Source organism: Nycticebus coucang, chromosome X (assembly GCF_027406575.1).
Source record: "Nycticebus coucang isolate mNycCou1 chromosome X, mNycCou1.pri, whole genome shotgun sequence".
Classification (NCBI taxonomy): Eukaryota; Metazoa; Chordata; class Mammalia; order Primates; family Lorisidae; genus Nycticebus; species Nycticebus coucang.
Genome location: NC_069804.1, coordinates 123432947 through 123456095, shown reverse-complemented (window position 1 = coordinate 123456095; position 23149 = coordinate 123432947). Strand labels below are relative to the sequence as shown.

The following is a 23149-nucleotide window of genomic DNA, read 5'->3' as shown; positions in this document are numbered from 1 at the left end:
ACATTCACCGAGACTGGCGGGTTTGAGCCTGGCCCAGACCTGCTAAACAGCAATGACAACTGCAACCCAAAAATAGCTGGACATTGTGCCAGGCGCCTGTAGTCCCAGCTACTTGGGAGGCTGAGGAAAGAGAATCGCTTAAGTCCAAGAGTTTGAGGTTGCTGTGAGCTGTGATGCCATAGCATTCTACCAAGGGTGACATAGTGAGGCTCAGTCTCAAAAAGATAATAATAAAAATAAATAAAATGTAGTGCATCTATACCATGAGATGACATTCAGAATAAAAAGGAATGAACTACTGGTACAAACAACCACCTAGAATTCCTCTCTAGGGAATTACACTCAGTGAAAAAACTCAATCCAAAAGATCACACACTGTCTGATTCCATTTAAATAATATTGAGATAAGAAAATTAGAAATGAAGAACAGATTAGTGATTGTTAGAGTTTAGGGATGGAGTGGCAAGGTAGATGTGCCTATAGCGGGGTACAATAAGGGGAACTCTGGAACAGTTTTGTATCTAGACTGTGGTGGTTGTGCAAATCTATACAACACACACACGTACACAAATGAATGCATGGAAAGCTGGTAGCATTCAGACAATCTTTGTAGATTGCACCAATTTCAGTTTCCGAGTTTGATATAATCATTATGCTGAATGTTACCACTGGAAGAAATTGGGTGAAGGATACACAGGACTTCCCCTGTACTTTTTTCCAATTTGCTGTCAACATAAAATTATTTAAAAATAAAAAGTTTTAAAAATATTAAAATATACAGGGATTTTAAGTAAAAAAAAAAAAAAAAAAAAAAAATCCTGACTTACGAAGTTCCTTTGGTTTTAACCATGAAAAGTTGTTTTAGGCGTCTGGCTCCCACTCTCACAGCCATTGCAGTACATTGAGCTCCATAGAGACAGCGCTGGGGCAAGTGAGAACCGGACAGGCACTGGGCAACTCTGTGCCTCGCTGAGGAAAAATAACTAAACATGGGCAAAGGAGATCCTAAGAAGCCGAGAGGCAAAATGGCATCATGTGTATTCTTTGTGCAAATTTGTTGGGAGGAGCACAAGAAGAAGCACTCCGATGCTTCAGTCAACTTCTCAGAGTTTTCTAAGAAGTGCTCAGAGAGGTGGAAGACCATGTCTGCTAAAGAAAAAGGAAAATTTGAAGATATGGCAAAGGCCGACAAGGCCCGTTATGAAAGAGAGATGAAAACCTATATCCCTCCTAGAGGGGAAACAAAAAGAAGTCCAAGGATCCCAATGCCCCCAAGAGGCCTCCTTCGGCCTTTATCTTGTTCTGTTCTAAGTATCGCCCCAAAATCAAAGGGAGAGCATCTCGGCCTATCCATTGGTGATGCTGCAAAGAAGCTGGGAGAGATGTGGAATAACAAACACTGCTGCGGATGACAAGCAGCCATACGAAAAGAAGGCTGCAAAGCTGAAGGAAAAATATGAAAAGGCTATTGCTGCATACGGAACTAAAGGAAAACCTGATGCAGCGAAAAAGGGAGTCGTCAAGGCTGAAAAAGGCAAGAAAAAGAAGGAAGAGGAGGAAGATGAGGAAAATGAAAAGGATGAAGTGGAGAAGGAAGATGAAGAAGATGATGATGAATAAGTTGGTTCTAGAGCAGTTTTTTTCCTTGTCCATAAAGCATTTGACTCCCCTGTACACATCTCCTTTTAAAGAAAAATATTGAAATGTAAGACTGTGTAAGATTAGTTTTTAAAACGTGAGTGTCATTTTCTTGTATAGTTAACATACTGTCCTGGTGGTATTTTCAATAGCTACTAACCTTGCCTGTACAGTCTGGAGGTTGTAAATTGGCATGGAAATTTAAAGCAGGTTCTTTTTGGTACATAGGACAAATTAGTTATATATGGGGATGGTAGTTTTTTCATCTTCAGTTGTCTCTGATGCAGCTTATATGAAATAATTGTTGTTCTGTTAAGTGAATAACACTCTGTAATTGCAAAAAAAAAGCTGCAGCTGTTTTGTTGACATTCTGAATGCTTCTAAGTAAATACAATTTTTTTATTAAAAAAAAAAGAAAAAAGAGAAGTTGTTGATTCCGCCCAGTGTGAGAAATTGTAAACGAGGTGATTTAATGCCATCTCTCCAATCACTGCACAGTTAACTGCAAATATTTAAGGATTTATTTAAAAGGTACTTAATAATACCTCGGTGTTTGCATTTCAATAAAATTCTGCCTTTGAAGTCAGTCTGACCCAGGTTTGAGTACCAGCTTTCCATCATACTTTGGATAATGTATTACAATTTTAACTTCTTTGAGCTTCTATTTCCTCATGGGTAAAATGGGTATAATGATAGTATTTACATTTTAGGGGTAGCTGTGAGAATACAGAAGAACGATGCATGTAAGATGCATAGTACAGTTCTGGGAATACAAGTGCACAATAAAGGATAGATACTAACTTTTTTGTCTTCCCTAAAAAGAAAGAAACTTTTTAGCAAACTAGAAATAGAAAGTTCTTTAACTTGTTAAAGGTTATATATATATATTTTTTTCTTTTCTTTTTATTTTTTTTTTGAGACAGAGTCTAACGCTGTCACCCTGGGTAGCGTACTCTGGTGTCATAGCTCACAGCACCCCTCAAACCCTTGGACTCAAGCAATCCTCTTGCCTCAGTCTCCCAGGTAGCTGGTACTATAGGTGCCTGCCACAATGCCGGGCTAATTTATCTATTTTTTTAGTAGAGATGGGGTCTAGCTCTTGCTCAGGCTGGTCTGGAGCCTGAGTGAGCCAATATGCCCAGCCTAAAGATTACATATTTTTTTTAATTATAGTAAATATTATTTAAAAACTGGAGAAACTGTATATTTATTCTCTTTACTTTCAGTAACAAGACCACAGTTTCTATCTATTATTACTACCATTTAACATATTATCGTCAGCCTGGCCAATGTTATAAAGAAAATAATTAATTAATTAAAAATGTAAGGACTGGAGCCAGGCAAGGTGGAACATGCCTATAATCCCAACTACTTGGGAGGCTGAGGCAGGAGAATCACTTGACAATTATGGGCCATTTAAGAAGTACTTTTCTTTTCTTTCTTTCTTTTTTTTTTTTCTTTTTTTGAGATAGAGTCTCACTTTGTTGCCTCTACTGCTCCACAGTAGAGTGCTGTAGTGTCATAGTTCACAGCAACTTCAAACTCTTGGGCTCAAGAGATACTCTTGCCTCAATCTCCCCCATAGTTGGGACTACAGGCCCCCACCACAATGCCTGGCTATTATTAGAGATGGAGTCTCGCTCTGGCTCAGGCTGGTCTTGAACTCATGAGCTCAGGCAATCCACCTGCCTTGGCCTCCCAGAGCTAGGATTATAGGCATGAGCCACCACTCCCAGTCCTAAGAAATACTTTTCTTAAATGTAAGGATTGGAAAGAGATAAAGAGATAAAACTGCCATTATTTGCAAAAATATGCCTAAACAAACAACAGATTCAATCAACCAAGTTCAATATTAGAATTAATAAGAGAGTTCAGCATGGTTGCCAGACAAAATATCAACCTGCAAAAATCATTTCCTTTTCTTTACACCAAGAATAACCTGCTAGAAGAGATAATCAAATGTGAGACTAATAACAGCAAAAAGAAATTACAAATAATATAAAGGTGAAAGTAACAAATGCCTTCATGGAGGAAAGACACCAATAAAAGACATGGAAGAATAGAATATCGTTTAAATAAATGGAGAAGCAGTCTATCCTTACTCTTGGAAGGGAGAACTCGTTATAAAGATGCCAGTTCTCACCAACTTTAATCCGTTTAATGCAATACCAATCAAAATTGCTGTCGGGTTGTTTGAGGAATTTGATAAACTTGATCTGAAAGAATATAAGTTTGACAAATTAATATCTATGAATACCTAGGTCAATCTTATAAAGGAAACAATGGAGCTCCCGTGAGAATAATGGACCAGCCAATATGGTGGCACATGCCTACAATTCCAGCTACTCAAGAGGCTGAGGCAAGAGGATGTCTTGAACCAGAAGTTTGAGTCTAGCTTTGGTGGCATAATAAAACTTCATGTATAAAAAAAAAATAATAGACAAATGGAACAGAAGCACAAATAAATACAAGAAAAAGATAGATTATTTAATACTTCAGGTAACCAGCTCACCATATCAAGAAAAATATATAGGAGAACAACACATCTGTTGGTAGGTGTGCACACTGTCCTAGCCATTATAGAGAGCAATTGACCTTTACTTAGTCAACTCATAGATATGGTGCAACAGTTTCACTCAGAAGAATATAAACCAAAGATTCTTACAAAGGCAGATAAGATGACACAAAGTATTCACTTCAGAATTGTTTGTGGCAGCAAGAAGATGAAGGTAACCATAAGGTTCCTCACTACAATAGGTAAAATGTGCATACAAACAATGGCTGTCCAATGCAGCAGTTAGAAGCAATGCACCAGATTCACTCACTACAATTTGAACAGATCTTAGAAACAAACATTTCTGAGTAGAAAAGTAAGGCTCAGAATGAGATACAATGTCTTTCAAATTTGTGAGGATAAAAATAAATTAATTAATCACCAACCAAAACTGATTAAGAAGAAATAGAAAACCTGAATAAACTGGTAATCATTAAAAAATTGAATATGTGAACAAATCTCCTCCCTTAGTACACTCAAAACAGGTATCAGGGCCTTGCGTACATGTAAGTTTTGCTAAAACTATTAGGAAGAGATAGATAAGCCTTATTTGGAAGAGATAGAAACTGAATTAGAAACTAAAATGAGAGGAAACTACTCAGCTCTAAGACCTATATCTCATGTGCATGAATGTAAACTATCCTAAAAAGAATACAGGAATATCAAATTGAGCAGTGTATAAAAACCTGATATAATACAATGTACCAGCATTTTCCTCAAGAGAGAAAGAATGGTTCAGAATTGAAATATCTCATTGTATAAGTTACTGTATTAACAAATTAAAGGAAACGACATCTTATCATTATTTATAGAAGATGCTATGGTATGGATATGTTTTGTTTGTTCCCACCAAAACTCATGTTGACATTTGATCCCCAATGTAGCAGTGTTAGGAGGTAGGGCATAGTGGGAGGTGTTTGGCTCCCAGGAGTGGATCCCTCATGAATGGCTGGGTGCCTTTCTATTGTAGTGAGTTCTCACTCTCAGGAGACAGGATTAGCTCTTCGGAAATGCATTAGTTCCCATGAGAATAGGCTGTCACAAAGCCAAGATGCCCTTGGGTTTTGTCTCTTCACCTGTATCCACTTCCCTTTGACTTTTTCTGCAATGTTATGATGCAGCACAGAAGCCCTGGCCAGAAGCTAGGATCAGGCCCTTAAATTTCCCAGCATGCAGAACCGCAAGCTAAATAACTTTTACCCAGTCTCACAGTCTCACATACTGTGTTGTGTTATAGCAACACAAAAAGGACTAAGACAGAAGCCTAAAACCATGCAATAAAACTCAAAGAGACAAAGAACTAGGAAATACAAGAACTAGAAGTAAACAACTTTAATATGATTTTTAAAAATCCACCTGAATCTTAAGATGTTTAGGTATATTTACTATGCCAGCCTGTCCTACAGTAGCAACTAGTGCAAAGTTTCAGTAGTATTTCCCCTTAAAATAAGAAAAAACAAAGGATCTTACTTTGAATCCACAGAAAACCATGTTAAATACAATGAAAATGATAAATTAAATATAAAATAATGGAAAATGAATAATAACAAGAAATTAATAACAAGAAATCTGGACTGGCTATATTACCAGGCAAAGTAGACTTCAGAATAAGGAATATTACTAAAAAATAAAGAGGGTCTTTACAAAATGATGAATGAGTCAATTCACCTAGAAAATATAATAATCCTATATGTGGGTAAATATATATATGTATATATATATATATATCACATGAGAGCTATAAAGTACATAAAGCAAAAATTGATAGAACTGAAAAAAAGAAATAGACAAATTGACAAAAATATAATTGCAGACAACTCCTTTCTCAGTAATAGAAGTAGCAGACAGAAAGCCAGCAAGACTATTGAAGAACTGAATAATACATCAGCAAACTAGATGTAATTGAAATTTATAGAACATAGTGCCCAACAACAGCAGAATACACATTCTTTGAAAGCAAATATGAAACATGAAACAGTCACCAAGATAAACTATTTTTTGAGCCATTAATCAAGCCTTAAAAAATTTAAAAGGATAGGAACCACAGATAAGTATGTTTTCTGACAAAACAGAATTGTATTAGAAATTGATAAAATAAATGTATCCGGAAAATTCCCAAATGTTTAGAAATTAAACAACCCACTTCTGTAAAACCCATGAGTCAAACAGGAAGTCTCAAGGAAGCTGCAAACAATTCTAGAAATAATAAGGGAATATAGTATGTTTACAATATACAGGTCAATATATAAAATTCATTTTTTTCTATATACCCGCAATGAACAATTAGATCCACAATTTTAAATTTATATGTATTCATGGGGTATATGTACAATTTGTTACATTGTTATATTGCATTTTGGTGAAGTCAGGGCTTTTAGTGCTTACATCACTGGAGGAACACACATTGTACCACCTCAAGATAAATTCAAAAATTTTTCTTTTCTTTCCTTTCCTTTTCCTTATTTTTTTGAAACAGAGTCTGACTCTATCACCCTGGGTAGAGTGCCATAGCATCATAGCTCACAGCAACCTTAAACTCTTGGGCTTTAGCAATCCTCTTACCTCAGCCTCCAGGACTATAGGCACCCACCACAACACCCAGCTAGTTTTTCTATATGGTAGAGGTGAGGTCTCACTCTTGCTCAGGCTGGTCTCAAACTCCTGAGTTCAAGCAGTCCACCCACCTTGGCCTCCCAAAGTGCTAGGATTATAGGCATGAGCTGCTGTGCCTGGACTTTGCACAAATTTTGCAAGCACATATGAGTGGTTCAGGCTATCACACCTACAATGATAGATTCTGCACAAGCCCTCAACTTGCTCAGGAATTGCATAAAATGAAAATGTACATAACAGGAACAGTTATGGCTTCTACGAAGAATTTTCCAACTGATCTGAAAAAGAAGAAACGTTGGTTATTTTAGAATACACAAAATTCATGAGAAGAGTGGACAGAGCTGATCAGTATTGTGGTTATTACAGATTTACAAGGAGGTCATACAATGGTGAAAAAAATTATTCTTCTGGCTGATGGAAGTTGTAGCTCTGAACAGCTATATTCTTTACTCATTAGATAAGGAGGGTGGAGAAAAATGCAGATGCACCTTTTCTTTAAGAGAAATCTCATCATTCAGCTTGTGAGCAATGTGAGGAACAGAAATTCAAGAAAGAAGGGAAGACCATCATCTTCTGACACTGAGGAAAGGCTAAATGGGAAGATACATTTTATAACCACGCAAAATGAAAAAATATCAACAAAGGATTGCATGGTTTGCAGCAGAAGAAATAAGAAAGGTAGGAGGTAAACCATTTTCTACTATGAGACATGCAAGAGGAAGCCCAGACTTCATCCTGGAGATTTCTTGAAGAAGTATCACACTCAAAAAAATTAGAAACAGGCTCAGCACGTGTGACTCAAGCAGCTAAGGCGCCAGCCACATACACCTGAGCTGGTGGGTTCTAATCCATCCAGGGCCCACCAAAAAACAATGATGGTTGCAACAAAAAATAGCCGGGAGTTGTGGCTGGTGCCTGTAGTCCCAGCTACTTGGGAGGTGGAGGCACAAGAATTGCTTTAGTCCAGGAGTTGGAGGTTGCTGTGAGTTGTGATGCCACAGCACTCTACACAGGGCAACAGCTTGAGGCTCTGTCTCAAAAAAAAAAAAAAAATTAGAAACAAAAAGAAACAAAAACACTTAAATTATTTTACACAACCTAAAATAGATAATAAAATCCTCAGGTGAGTTCATATTTATGTTTTTCTTCTTTAAAACTATAGGATAATTACAAGTAATCCACCAACCTCTTTCCCGCCCCAAATAAATAAGAGCTGGGGAGTGTGCAAGTGGTAGAAAATTTGGATTGGAAAGGGTTAGTAATAAGCTTAATGTAAATTAAAACCATAATGAGATACACCTATATACCATTTGCAACATCAAAGAAATCCCTTATAATACTAAGTGCTGGTTAGGATGTTCAGCAAATGGAACTCTCGTAAGTTGCTGGTGGGAATGCAAAATTGTATAGCCACTCTGGAAACAAATTGCCAGTTTCTTATAAAGTTAAATGCACGCCCACCACATGACCCAGCAATTCCATAAGAAATGAAGACATATGCCTCGCAAAAACCTATATGCAAATTTTCATAGCAGCTTTATTCATAACTGCCAAAATTTAAAAACACTCCTTCAATTGGTAAATAGATAAACACAAGATAATATAAGCATACAATGGAATTACACTCAGCAACAAAAAAAGAACACATTATAGAAACACACAAAAACATGGGCGAATCTTTTTTTTTTTTTTTTTTTGAGACAGAGTCTCACTTTATCACCTTCGGTAGAGTGCCAAGGCATCTTAGCTCACAGCATCCTCGAACTCTTGAGCTCAAGTGATTCTTTTGCCTTAGCCTCCCAAGTAGCTGGGACTACAGGCTCCCACCACAACGCCCAACTAGTTTTAGAGATGGGATCTTGCTCTTGCTCAGGCTGTTCATGAACTGCTGAGCTAAGGCGATCCACCCACCTCAGCCTCCCAAAGTGTTAGTATTATAGGCATGAGCCACTGTGCCTGGCCAACATGGGTGAATCTTAAACACATCATGCTAAGTGAAAGAAACCAGACACTAAAAATCTACATGCTGTATAATTCCATTTTTATAACATTCTGGATAAGACAAAACTATTGGGATTAAGATAAAATTAGTATTTTCCAGGGACTGAGGATAAAGAGAGAGGTTAACTACATAGGGGTATTATGTCTTACATCTTGTTTGTGGTGGTGATTATACCACTCTGTGCACTGGCCAAAATTCATAAAACTGTACCAAAGAAAGAGCGAAATTTATTGTATGGAAATTTTAAAATAAATAAATAATGTTTAAAAGGGAAAATGGGCGATTCACAAATGAGAAATTCCAATGGTCAATAAACCTGTGAAAAGACGTTCAACCTTACTAATATCAGAAAATGCAAATTAAGAAGCTATGAAATAACATTCTCACTCACAAGGCTGGCAAAAATTAATGAGTCTGCTAAGGATTTTGAGAAAGGAGAATTCTCATAAATTGCTGGTGAGAGTGGAAATTGATGCATTCTAGAGAGAAACGTGGTAATGTTTTGTAAGGTTAAAGACACATATAGCCTGTGATCTAGCAATTCCTGGTTTATACCTAGAAAAAATCTAGCACATATGCACAAGGGGACATGCAGAAGAATGCTAAGTGCTGCATTATTTGTAATATCAAACACTGAAAGTAAATATATGTCAGTCAAAAGAAGAATGTATAAATAAATCTGTGACATTTTGACACAATGGAATGGTGTACAGCATTTAAAATGCATGAATAGACGCCAAGTGTATTAGATAAATGAATATCAATAACACAATGTTGAGTGAATGAAAAAAGCTGCAAGGTGGTGCCTGTGGCTCAGTGAGTGGGACCTGGCCCTGGCCAAACTGCAACAACAACAAAAAAATATCCGGGCATAGTGGCAGGCGCCGTAGTCCCAGCTGCTCGGGAGGCTGAGGCAAGAGAATCACCTAAGCCCAGGAGTTGGAGGTTGCTGTGAGCAGTGTGACGCCACAGCACTCTACCGAGGGCAATAAAGTGAGACTCTGTCTCTTAAAAAAAAAAAAAAAAAAGAAAGAAAAAGAAAAAAGCTGCAAAATAACACATCTAATATGATATTTATATAAAGTTTGAAGACAAGTAGAACATTACTATCTAATACATACTGTGTATTAATAAATATGCACTTAGCAGTGTTTAAAAACTAACATAGGAATGATAAACACTAAATTTAGGATAGTGGTTACCACTAAGGAAAGTTAAAGAGGGATGAGATCTGGGAGGGACACAATGAGGTCAACTGTAATGCAATGTTTTATTCCTTCAAAATGGAAATTTGAAACAATTTTGGCAAAATGCTGAGAATTGATTTGGTTTTATGCTCTATGTGTTTCACAAAAAAGTGAATAAATACAAAATTATTCATGTGAAGCTATCTATGCACCATCAAAAATCATCTCTTATATCAGAAGTAGTCCTTTGCTTTTGGGGTTTTTTTTGCAGTTTTTGGCCGGGGCCGGGTTTGAACCCACCACCTATAGTTTATGAGGCTGAAGTCCTACTCCTTTGAGCCACAGTTACCGCCCTCAGAAGTAGTCCTTTGGGAACCAGTGCTCGAGTGCCTTCAAACATAGGCTACAGAACTTGGATTCCAATCTTTCCTGGCCCACGTACCCCTTGTGTAGCCTTAAGAAAGTTATTTAATCTTTTTAAACTGCAGTTTCTCTTTTGTTAGTTGGGGTAATATCTACCTCATAATGTAGTTTAAAGAATTAAATAATGATTTAGGAATAGTAAGGAAGGGTAATGACTTGAAAATAGTATGTTTTCAGGCCCATAGAAATTTCTAGAAATGGAAGTTGTTATTGAATCATTTATATCTATGGGGTAAAATCACCAAAGGCACTCTAGAAGAGGTAATTTGATTTCATTCTCAAATAACTTCAAATAATTAACTATTTGCGTAAGATAATCAAGGAGTATTTTTATATAAAAGGGACAGAATTGTATGCGATCAGAAGCATGATGGAATTTGGGGAGCATCCACGAACAAAACCAAACATTTCACCTTTGTAGCCTTAGTCTCTAACACATATTTCACTTGCAACCTTGGGTGTATCCTTTTCAAAGCACAGCATAAGTCAAAACATATTCTGGAGATGATGATGAATGGTTCTGAGATGAGTGAAAAGAATGAAGACCTGTGGGAAGCAATAATTTATCTACACTTGACCAGACTGTGTAGTCAGATGCTGAAAACAGAACTGGAGGGAACATTAGTGAACACATCTAAAGATCATTCTTCTTTTCCCTTCTTTTATTTCTCTGCATTTCATAGTATCTTCATTTTCCAGATGCACTTTGGAAAATGAGTCTGTTAAAAGAGCATTAGTCAAATTATAAACCTTTAGACAAGATTGACATAACTGATGAAATCAGCTTTGTGATGGGGTTCAATGGTAGAGCCGTCAACTGGGTTACTGCCTGGCTGGTTAAATTATATTAGTAACCAAACTGGAAACTTGTAGGCCTGGCTATTATGCTGTCTTAAGGAGCAAAACAATTCAGAATGACTCTAATTCAGTAAAACTTGGGTTTTACTGACAATCAAAAACTAAGATTGAATAGAAAATGATTAATGCGGTGGCGCCACATAGCTATAATCTAAATGTAATTTTTTCTTATGTATAAAAAAAAATAGACGTGAATAGGGAAAGTAAAAAAATGGGAAAAGGACCTGTAGAATAAATCAAAATTCTGTGACCACACAACTGCAACATCATACCCAAGCTGTCTTGCTAATCATACCTTATTAGCAACTATATATGAGACAGGTACAACTAGTTAGCTTGAGCCAATTTTCTTTTTAATGCTGATGTCCTCAGGGGGGAAAGGAGTACCAAAACTCTAGTACCAATTGCATATTCAGTGCTATGAAGGGAATAGATATTGGAGCCAAGGCCACAGCTTTTCTCTTTGTCCAAACCACTGAAAAATTATAATTTTTCAAAGATGTCCAAAATCAATTTGGAGCAAGAAGGAAAATGGTCACTCAAAAACTAGTGCTGTGAAGAGCTTAGGAAAACAGTTGTGTAGTTTGGTTTAGCAACTCAAGCACACCAGCCTCCCAAACGACACAGGATGCAATTTCAAGGCTTGGCTCACACTTTTTCTCAAATGCTGCATAAGTTGGCCTCCTAAGTATATTTGTTTGATAACCCATGGAAATTTTCATAAAACTATTCTTTCAGGAAACATACAATGAAGATTACTGGTTTTAATAGGTGAAAAGTTTCACAAAAATACATGTTTTAACCCAGCCGGGCATGATGGCTCAGCCCTGTAATCCTAGCACTCTGGGAAGCAGAGGTGGGTAGATTACCCTGAGCGCACAGGTTCGAGACCAGCCTGAGCAAGAGCTAGACCTCATCTCTAAAAATAGCTTGGCATTGTGGCAGGTACCTGTAGTCCCAGCTACTTGGGAGGCTGAGGCAAGAGAACAGCTTCAGCCCAAGAGTTTGAGGTTGCTGTGAGCTACAATGCCATGGCACCTTACCAAAGGTGACAAAGTGAGATTCTGCTTCAAAAAAAAAAAAAATACATGTTTTAAAAGGGTTAAGGAGCAAATTTTACCAAAATACACTAGTATTGTTTTCAATATATACCAAGGTACCAAATATACTAGTATTGTTCTTTAACTATAGATTTTTTCATTCAAGTCTTAAATCTTGGCTACCTCTTGAAATAAGTAGACAGTTTTCCATTTTATATAGAAAAGACTAGCACACAGTCACCTTGACTAGAAGAGGTCACTCTCATGGGGGCCGAGCTGGCAGCCAAGGCCTGAGGTCCGAGAGAACTAGGCAGCCTATGTCCAGAGTCAGTCTCGGTTCACTGTAAAACTCATTGCCATGCTGATGGGATACTCATCTCCTGTGGAGGTGCACACAAAATTTCCACTGGTGTATCCTCCAGGTGCAGGGAGCTGGAGCGCTAACCCTAAAAGGTGAATGTTGGGGCCAGGTGCATGGCTCACACCTGTAATCCTAGCACTGTGAGAGGCTGAGGCAGGTGGATTACTTGAACTCAAGAGTTCCAGACCAGCCACAGCAAGAGGGAGACCCTGTCTCTAAAAATAGCCGGGCTTTGTGGCAGGCGCCTGTAGTCCCAGCTACTTGGGAGGCTGAGGCAAGAGAATCAATTGAGTCCAAGAATTTGAGGTTGCTGTGAGCTATGATGCCATGGCATTCTACCCAGGGCGATAAAGTAAGACCCTATCTCAGAAAAAAAAAAAAAGGTGGAAAGTTCCACAAAGCTCCAGGGTGCAGACCAGCGCAGAGCAGCAGAGAGATGAGATGACTGGAGAGAAGTGTCTGGACTATTGACTGGAAGTGGCTGCTGCAGGTTTCTGAGTGTCAGTGAAGGAAGCCCCCAAGCTCTCCTGCAGGCTCAGGGGCCTCAGGTCCCCTCAAATGCACTTCTGTAAGGTCCAGTTTGATGCAGATGATGAAGGGCAACTGGGCAGATGGCAGATGGGAAGGAACCCCACTAGCAGCAGAAGCCCTTCTATTTTTTTTAATTGTTGGGGATTCATTAAGGGTGCAAAGAACCAGATTACATTGATTGCATTTGTTAGGTAAAGTCCCTCTTATAATTGTGTCCCACCCCCAAAAGGTGTGTCACACACTGTAACCCCTACCCCCTCCCTCCTTCCCTCTCACTGCTTTTCCCTTCCCCTACCCCTTCCCTCCTTCCCTCTCTCTGTTGTTCCCTTTCCCGATCCCCTTCCTCTTTCCCTCTCTCTGCTCTCCCCTTTCCCCACCACCCACTGTGTACTAGGTCATCAACTGGGTTCATATGAGAAGTGAGTACATAGGATTCTTGCTAGTAGAAGCCCTTCTTGATCTTGTTCTCATCGATGTCACAACCTGTGGTACAACAGGTGGTACAACCTGTCAGGCTGAGGTCCTGTCTATGCCCCTGCTGCCTCTGTTCCAATGGTAAAGGTGGCCCAGTGCCTGAGCCCCAGAAAATAGATGCAGTAGGTCGAGTTGGTGGCCTGAAGGATAGAGTACCAGAAGCATCAACCATTGCTGGTGGTTCCCCCTCCAGCCTGTGCATTTCTCATTGCACTCATTGAATCCCCTGAAGCCATGTTGGTGTTAACTAGAACCCCAGAACCCCCTAGCTCATTTCTGAGTAATATATACTTCATTGTCCACATCTTTAAGGACTCCCTCAACACTCTGCAAATATGTCTATTGATTTTTGTAACTGATTCTGAGGTGACCAGAGAAGAAAACAGAAACTGAAATGTATAATAGACTTTCCCACTCACGCATTGTGGGCTGGCCTAACAGGGAAAAAAGGGATAGTGAGAAAGCATCTTTTAGATTTCTCTGGGAGAACAGGACAGAAGCAGATGGAAAAATCCCTGAGGGCTAGACATTGGGAATCAGAATGTGGGAAAGAATTTGCAAAGGACAATTGTTCATACTTTCAATTAAACAAATCATATAAATCAGGAAGTGCAAATACAGCTGCTGAAAGGAGAATGTGCAATCTTGGGAGTAGAGGCTGCTTGTTTTACTTTGTTGCAACACAATTCTTTTTAAAAAATTAAAAAGCTGATTTGACAGAAATACTAAAAGTTAAGTGTTTTTAGTTGAAACTTTTGTTTTTTCCAGAACCATTCCTACAGCAGCTTTTATGCATAAAATGTTGTCTTGCATTCTTTGCATATTAGGTATATTTAAACCAGAGGAGTGGGAAAAACATCATTTCAGGACCATGGTCACACTGACCCTTGTTTTAAGTTTTGTCGTACATTAAGACTATATTTATTTTGCCCAGCACGGTACAATGGCTCAAGCCTGTAATTGCAGCACTCTGGGAGGCTGAGGTGGGTGGATCCCTTGAGTGCAGGAGTTCAGACCAGACTGAGCAAGAGTGAGACCCATCTGTAAAAAAAATAGCCAGGCGTTGTGGCAGGCACTTGTATTCCCAGCTACTCAGGAAGCGAAGGCAAGAGGATCGCTTGAGATCAAGAGTCTGAGGTTGCTGTGAGCTATTATGCTTTGGCACTCTAATAAGGCTGACAAAGTGAGATTCTGCCTCAAAAAAAAAAAAAAAAAGACTTCATTTGTTTCTAAGCGGTAATCACGGGCTTTCTGATTGCAGGAAGAGAACAGGGACATATGCATTGTGCTCTCAAATGTCACCTATCACTATGTCGCAGTAAAGAAGGCAGGCCTGTGAAAGGCTATAAACAGCTTGCAGAGCCACAATAGGAGTTTTTGTGACAATCAAGAGCTAACACAAATATTCATCTGATATCCAAGACTACCATGTAAAAGGACATGACTGTTGTTTCCTGCAAGCTTGTCTTACTGCAGCAGTCCCCAACCTTCTTGCCACCAGGGACTGGTTTCATGGAACACAATTTTTCCACGGATGGGGGAGGGGTTAGGATACGAATTAGAGCTCTGTAAATACAGATCAAGCTTCCCTCTGTCCCACTCCACCCTCCTCACCTAACAGGCCACTGAGCTGGTACTGGTCTGCATCCCAAGGGTTGAGGACCACAGTATTAGGATTTCAAGCTGGAGTTGCCTTTTCTTCTTTCCTTTTTTTTGAGACAGAGTCTCACTCTTTTGCCCTGCGTAGGGTGCTGTGACATCACAACTCACAACAACCTCAAACTCTTGGGGTCAAGCGATTTTCTTGCCTCAACTTCCCGAGTAGCTGAGATTATAGGTGCCTGGATAATTTTTCTATTTATAATAGAGACAGAGTCTCAATCTTGTTCAAGCAATCTGACTGTGTTGGCCTCCCGGAGTGCTAGGATTACAGGAGTGAGCACTGCTCAGGGCCTGAAGTTGTCTATTCAATGTAATCCATCTTTTGATCTGCTACCACCCTTCTTATTCTGCTAAGGTCTCTGATCCCTTTCCTCACTGGTATTCGTGAGCTGTATTAGAGCAATTATTCAACAGTACAGTTCTGAAGTTGTTGAAGACAACAACTCATCATACTTCACTATAACTTGCATATCCTCCACTCTACCCAAATGAGCAAAAAACCACTATCTCAAAACCAGAAGCCTGTCGCCTTAAAGGTCATGACCCTTTATGGAGCTAATTTGAATTTTCATTTTTAATATCTTTAGAAATAATAACAAAGCAATATATTCTTGTTTTCAAAAGAATTTAAATATTATCAAATGTATCATTTTCTTTAAAAAGTTGAGTATATACCCTGAGCACTGTTTCCCCAAGAAAACTCTTAATAGTTTGGGGCATAGACTTGCAAACTCATTTCAATGCTTACAAGGATATTTATGCTTTGTCCAAATCTTCCTATATTTTAGAGAATAAACAGGATCAGAGTGTTTTAAAACTTGCTTTATTTTCACTTCATATAACTTGAACATTTTCTACACTAGTACATTAACACATATAGAAGTATTTCATTAAAAAGTTTATTATTATTATTTAATTATTTTTTTTAGAGACAGAGTCTCACTTTGTCGCCTTCAGTAGAGTGCTGTGGTGACACAACTCACAGCAACTTCCAGCTCTTGGACTTAGGCAATTCTCTTGCCTCAGCCTCCTAAGTAGCTGGGACTACAGGCGCTCGCCAGAACACCTGGCTATTTTTTTGTTGTTGTTGCATTTTGGCCGAGGCTTTGTTCAAACCCGCCACAGGCACGGCCCTAAAAATTTATTTTTAATTATTATGGGTACATAATCAAATCAGGGTAATTGGGGTATCCGTCACTGCTGGCATTTATCATGTTTTAGTATTTCATTTTTTATTTTATTTTTACTTAAAAAAATTTTTTTTGAGACAGAGTCTCACTTTGTTGCCCTCGGTTGAGTGCCATAGTGTCATAGCTCACATCAACCTCAAACTCTTGGGCTTAAGTGATCGTCTTGCCTCAGCCTCCTGAGTAGCTAGAACTATAGGTACCAGCCACAACACCCGGCTACTTTTAGAGATGGGGGTCTCACTCTTGCTCAGGCTGGTCTCGAACTCCTGAGCTCAGGCGACCTACTGGCCGCAACCTCCCAGAGTTCGAGGATTACAAGCATAAGTCACCTAGCCTGGCTGTATTTCATTTTTTTACCTGTTAAGATGCCTCTCACAGTATGAATATGCCATGATTCATTTAATCAGCTCTTTATCGATGAATACATAGGTTATTCTTCCAATGTTTGTTATTACAACCACGGCAGCAATGAAATATGTGCACATTTTTGTTTAAAAATTGCTCTTTCGGCTTGGTGCCTGTAGCTCAGTGGCTAGGGCACAAGCCACATACACTGGAGCCACCGGGTCGAACCCAGTCCGGGCCTGCCAAACAAGGACAACTATAACCAAAAAATACCTTGGCATTGTGGCAGGTGCCTGTAGTCCCAGCTCCTTGGGAGGCTAAGGCAAGAGAATTGCTTAAGGCCAAGAGTTTGAGGTTGCTGTAAGCTATGACACCATGGCACTCTACCAAGGGCAACAAAGTGAGACTCTATCTCAAAAAAAAAAAAAAAAGGCTCAGTACCCATAACACAGTGGTTACAACACCAGCCACATCCACTGAGGGTGGCAGGTTCAAACCCAGCCTGGGCCAGCTAAGCAACATTGATAACTGCAACAAAAAAATAGCCAGGCGTTGTGACAAGTGCCTGTAGTTCCAGCTATTTGGGAGGCTGAGGCAAGAGAATCACTTAAGCCTACAAGTTTGAGGTTGCTATGAGCTGTGACGCCACTGCACTTTACCGAGGGCGACATAGTGAGACTCTGTCTCAAAAAATAAATAAAAAATAAAAATTTCTCTTTCCCTGATTGTGGGAATAGTACACGTCCACTGTAGAAAACTTGGAGAATATAGAAAATTATGAATAAGAAGATTAAAAACTCCCGGAACCCTGTTACAAAAATCATTGTTAATGTACTTTTTTTAAACAAATAAGATTTTTTTAAATTTTTATTTATTTATTTTTTGTTGTTGTTGCAGTTTGGCCAGGGCTGGGCTCGAACCCACCACCTTCGGTATATGGGGCCAGCGCCCTGCCCACTGAGAGACAGGCTCCGCCCCCTGTTAATGTATTGGTATACAGTCATTCAATCCCTTATCTGGGTAAGAGAATAAAGAGGTGGCTGCTTGTGTTACCCTTTTTCTCCATTATTTTAGGATAGCACCAGATGTAACAGATCCTGTTAGTAATCTAATATTCACTTTCCCCTTCTTCCTAACTAAAGAAAATTCAATTCTATCCAGGATAGCAATGTTCTCAGCTTAGAATCAATGCTTCCCAGTTAATGGAAGTTAGGAGTGACCATGTGACAGCATTCTGGATGAAAGAGATGGGAAGTTTACTGGAGATTTCAGGCAACATTTTGCTTTCCTTATTATTTTCTTTTTTTCTTTCCTGGTCTGGAGCATGCTTGTGAGGCTGGATGTGGAACAGCCCCCTTGTGACCATGAGCTGTCAAGTATGAGGATAAAAATCATAGGCCAAGAATGGTAGAGTGGAACGATAGAAGGAGCCTAGGAGATTGATGACATTGAGGAGACACTGAAGAAGTGCTGGACATTCTACCTTCATATTTTTAGTAATAGGAGAAAAGTAAAACCCTATTTAAAAAACCCATGATGTAATGTCAAGTGAATGAAGTAGTTTGAAAAGCCTGCGTATATGGAATATCAGGGATTATGTTTATTTTCATATATTAGATCCCTAAATATATTAGGTTTTTTAAATAGGGTTTTACTTTTCTCCACAATAGCTTCCATGGAGCTGTTCTCTGATGAGAAGAAAGAGAAGTTGAAACTCTCATAAAATCAATCCTTTCTTCAACATTGTGGCTCCATTCTGATTCTAGGGCTTTTAAGAACTTGGTTTTTACAGGGTTATGCTGATTTTTATGGAAGTCACCATACCACCACGTCTGTGCTCCAAAAAAAAGTTCATCAAGTACTGAAAACTTCACTGAAAAGCAACTGGCCTGTTCTAACTGATAAGATGACAGAATAATATTCTCAGGTTTTAAGTATTTTTTTCCTTAGTATAAGATATTCTATCCTTTTCCTTTCCTCCATCTAAACAGGTAGCTGGTTCTGTTTTCACTGTCTTAAGGGAAAAGAAGTGGGGTCACTCAGCAAAAAACAAAAGTATCTTGCATGTTCAGGGATTCAAGAGTTCTTAGCCCATAGAGGAAAAAACCCCACCGGCACCAAAGACATCTGACTTGAAGGGACCATGTGAGCCAGAAGAGTGGACATCTCAGCAGTAATCTATTCAGACCTCTGATTAACAACTACATGCCTGTCCTCTCATCACTGTGACTCACCTCATCTTCCCCTACACCTTGGCACCACATAAGATCCCAGAAGCATGATGTTGTCAACCATAACAAGCCCACCACTGGGGCCCTAAGTGTGAAATATAGATGTTATAGAAATGGTTATATTTCTGCACAACAGTGATTAAAGTCTGGGAGTCATACATGCTATAATAATTTTAAGGGTGAGTGCTGGCTCAATGCCTGTAGCACAGTGGTTATGGCGCCAGCCACATGCACCAAGGCTGGCGGGTTCGAAACTGGCCCCACTCAGCTAAACAACAATGACAACTGCAACAGAAAAACAGCCCGGTGTTGTGGCAGGCACCTGTAGTCCCATCTACTTGGGAGGCTGAGGCAAGAGAATCGCTTAAGCCCAAGAGTTTGAGGTTGCTGTGAGCTGTGATGCCAGAGCACTCTACTGAGGGCAACATAGTGAGACTCTATCTCGAAAAAAAAAAAAAAAATTAAGGGTGAGTCCTCCTAATCACACTTTTAATCATGCATCACGTTCTCTGCTCTGGCCAAGAAAAGAAAAACCTATTTTGAAAAAAAGGAAATTAGTCTCGCATACTTGAATAGCTATGTCTTAAGATTTTGGCATTAACTTCTACCGTCACCTCATATCCACATTCAGGGCTATGCAGAACTGCACCCTAACAAAAGTCAGTTTCAAAATGTGTTAACTTATCAGCCAGATCTATCAATTTGAAGTTATGATGCCAGGAAGTCTGGTTATTTCAAATCTGAAAAGAATATTACAAAGCCACACCTTTCAAAAAATGTTATTAACATATGATTCTTTGCTGAACAAGGAAGATGGGAAATGTAGTTGCATTCAGAAAGAATGTGTGGAGACTGCCAAGAAAGCAAATAATTTTTGGAAGTCACCCTTATTTGGAAATATTCTAGTTATAGAACTATGGTTGTTTAAACAAAAGCATCCACCATATCTCCTTCTGAAAACATGTCCTTCCAAAATACAGGAAAATAATCAAATATTATGCTACTCGGTTCTTCAATTATTTACTTGAAAACAACTTAGGTCTTAAAAAAAAAAGACAAAGTCTGCCAAGAACTGCAGGTAGCTTCCTGTAGGTATTGTGATGTAGTAGGAAAAGCATAGCCTTTGGACTCAGACGGACCTGTTTTCGAAGCCTGGCTGCACTCAGCTAGTTGGGTGACCTTGGGCAAGTAACTTTATCTTCTCTATGATTCATCTGTAAAAACGATTACATTACATTAAATGAGAAAACATATGTGAGAGTGCTTATTGAAGAATATTCCCCCTCTAGGCCTTCATAGAAAAGCAGAATTGGGGCCGGGTGCCCTGACTCACGCCTGTAAACCTAGCACTCTGGGAGGCCAAGGCAGGAGGATTTCAAGAATTCATGACCAGCCTGAGCAAGAGCGAGACCCCATCTGTACTGAAAATAGAAAAAAAATATCTGACCTGTAGTCCCAGCTACTTGGGAGGCTGAGGAAAGAGAATTGATTAAGCCCAAGAGTTTGAGGTTGCTGTGAGCTATAACGCCATAGCACTCTACCAAGGGAGACATAATGAGACTCTATCTCAAAAAAAGTAAATAAATAAAAGAAAAAAAATCTGGTTGTGGCAGGCGTCTGTAGTCCCAGCTACTCAGGAGACTGAGACAGAAGGATTGCTTGAGCCCAGGAGTTTGAGGTTCCCCATCTCTACTGAAAACAGGAAAAATTAGCTGGTCATTGTGGCAGGTGCCTGTAGTCCCAGCTACCCGGGAGACTGAGGCAGGAGGATCGCTTGAGCCCAGGAGTTTGAGGTTGCTGTGAGCTAGGCTGACACCATGGCACTCTAACCTGGGGAACAAAGTGAGACTCTGTGTCAAAAAGAAAAAGAAAAAGGAAGGAAGGAAAGAAAGAAGGGAGGGAGGAGGGAAAGAAGGAAGGAAAAGTTCGCAAATTTTAATTTGGAATGTCTGTAAACTTTGCTTAACACAGACATGTGAATTACACCTGCGGTGCATCTTACAAGGGTACATGTGAAACTTAGTAAATGTAGATTATAAATGTCTTAACACAATAACTAAGAAAATGCCAGGAAGGCTATGTTAACCAGTGTGATGAAAATGTGTCAACGGTCTATAAAACCAGTGTATGGTGCCCCACGATCACATTAATGTACACAGCTAGGATTTAATAATAAAAAAATAAAAAGTAAATAAATAAAAAATGAATAAATAAATAAATAAATAAACACAGACATGTGAAAGTTCATCTGCAGTTAGCTGCCTTTATTTCCTTATCCTACTTAAACAAACCTAAGTATAGCCAAAGTCCGCTTTGGGGGAGGTCTACCAATCCTTTAGGAGATTTGCTTTGAAATAATAGGACTGAAACACATTAGCTGTCCAACATTCTTTATAAAGTTTTGAAAACTTTGAGAATCATAGCAATGTTATCTCTTGGAATACTGATCCATGAGCTACAGCACTGTTGTGTTTCATTAACCTTCCTCCAAAATCAGCATTGACAATCAGTCTGGTTCAGGCCATAGCTCATCCTCCCAAATAATGTGGTTTGAAAGATAAGGAACCCGAATCAAGTAAAATAATGGCTGAAATAACTTGAAAAACAGATAGAGGGCTGGAATCAGAGCAAAATCTTCATTCTAAGTATTCAAAGCCTTCCAGATGGATCCAAGCTACCACAAGTAATTCAAAAGCTATAACTTACTTGTGTCAAAAGGTCTTTGATATAAGAAGCTGGAGAAGAGAAAGAGGATTACTCTGGCTTCCTTTGTTCTTCATGGACATGTTCCAAGGTAAAGTTCAAACTAATGTTAGTCTTGGTTATTTCGTTTTATTATGCCTACAACAAAAATAAAACACTCTCCATATTTTCCCCAATAAGTTGCAGGTTTAAAAAAAATATTTTCAACTGCAAGTGATGAAGGGAAGTTTGCTTTCAAAAATAGGATCTAAATAAAGCTCAGCAAAGTTTATAGTTTGCTCAATGAGGAAGGTGAAATTTTAAATGGCAAATTAGTTTATCTTTAGCAAGAAAGGAACATATAATGACATAGTTTCATACATTTCACGGATAGCTCTTACTGGATTCTAAATCTGGTTCTGCCATTTGGTTGCTAAAGAACTTCACTTCTCATTTTTTTTCCCTGAGAGAGGAAAAAAAAACAAAAAAAAAAACAAGAATGAAAGCTATGCTTAGAATAATGTGGTGACTTGAGGAGTCTAAGTTCTAAATTGTATTACAGGTAAATATTTCTCCATTTGGAGGAAAAGAAATGAAAGCTTTACCATAGACCTTGGTGTTATTTGCAAAAATACATTGAAAGAAAGGTGTCAGAACAAGGCAATAGAGCAAATCTCATGGTACCAGGAGCCCCACTATTGGGTCAGTAATTATTTTGCAGAGCTGAAGTAATAAAATACTACCAGGTTAATAAAGACGTAGCTACACATCCTGCCCACAGGCTTAGGGACAGGGAGAAACAGCTTTGAAGAATGTGTATGTGTCCTTAAAGCTGAGTAGGTTACTTTCAGCCAGCCACTGATGAGGGGCCTGGGATCATGTTCACCAGAAAGGGGGAAATGAAAACTGAAATACTAAAGGCCAGAACTGGAATACTGCTGAGTTCCACCAGTGCCTGCACTTAAAGCAAATTTCCCTTTATCCAAAGTAAAAAGACAGAGGTCTTTTTAGGAGGCTCTGTCAACTCATCATTAAGAATCAGGCAATTTTAGGGCGGCGCCTGTGGCTCAGTGAGCAGGGCGCGGGCCCCATATACCAAGGGTGGCGGGTTCAAACCCAGCCCTGGCCAAACTGCAACAAAAAATAGCCGGGCGTTGTGGCGGACGCCTGTAGTCCCACCTACTCGGGAGGCTGAGGCAGGAGAATCGCTTAAGCCCAGGAGTTGGAGGTTGCTGTGAGCTGTGTGATGCCATGGCACTCTACCGAGGGCATTAAAGTGCAACTCTGTCTCTACAAAAAAAAAAAAAAAAAAAGAATCAGGCAATTTTAACCAATACACACATCACTAAAGTGTAAAT

General features: G+C 39.1%; 1 pseudogene; it reads left to right on the top strand.

Moving 5' to 3' along the window:
• The first annotated feature begins 989 nt into the window (after window positions 1-989).
• On the top strand, window positions 990-1620 carry LOC128578530 (high mobility group protein B1-like; annotated as a pseudogene).
• Window positions 1621-23149: the final 21529 nt, after the last annotated feature.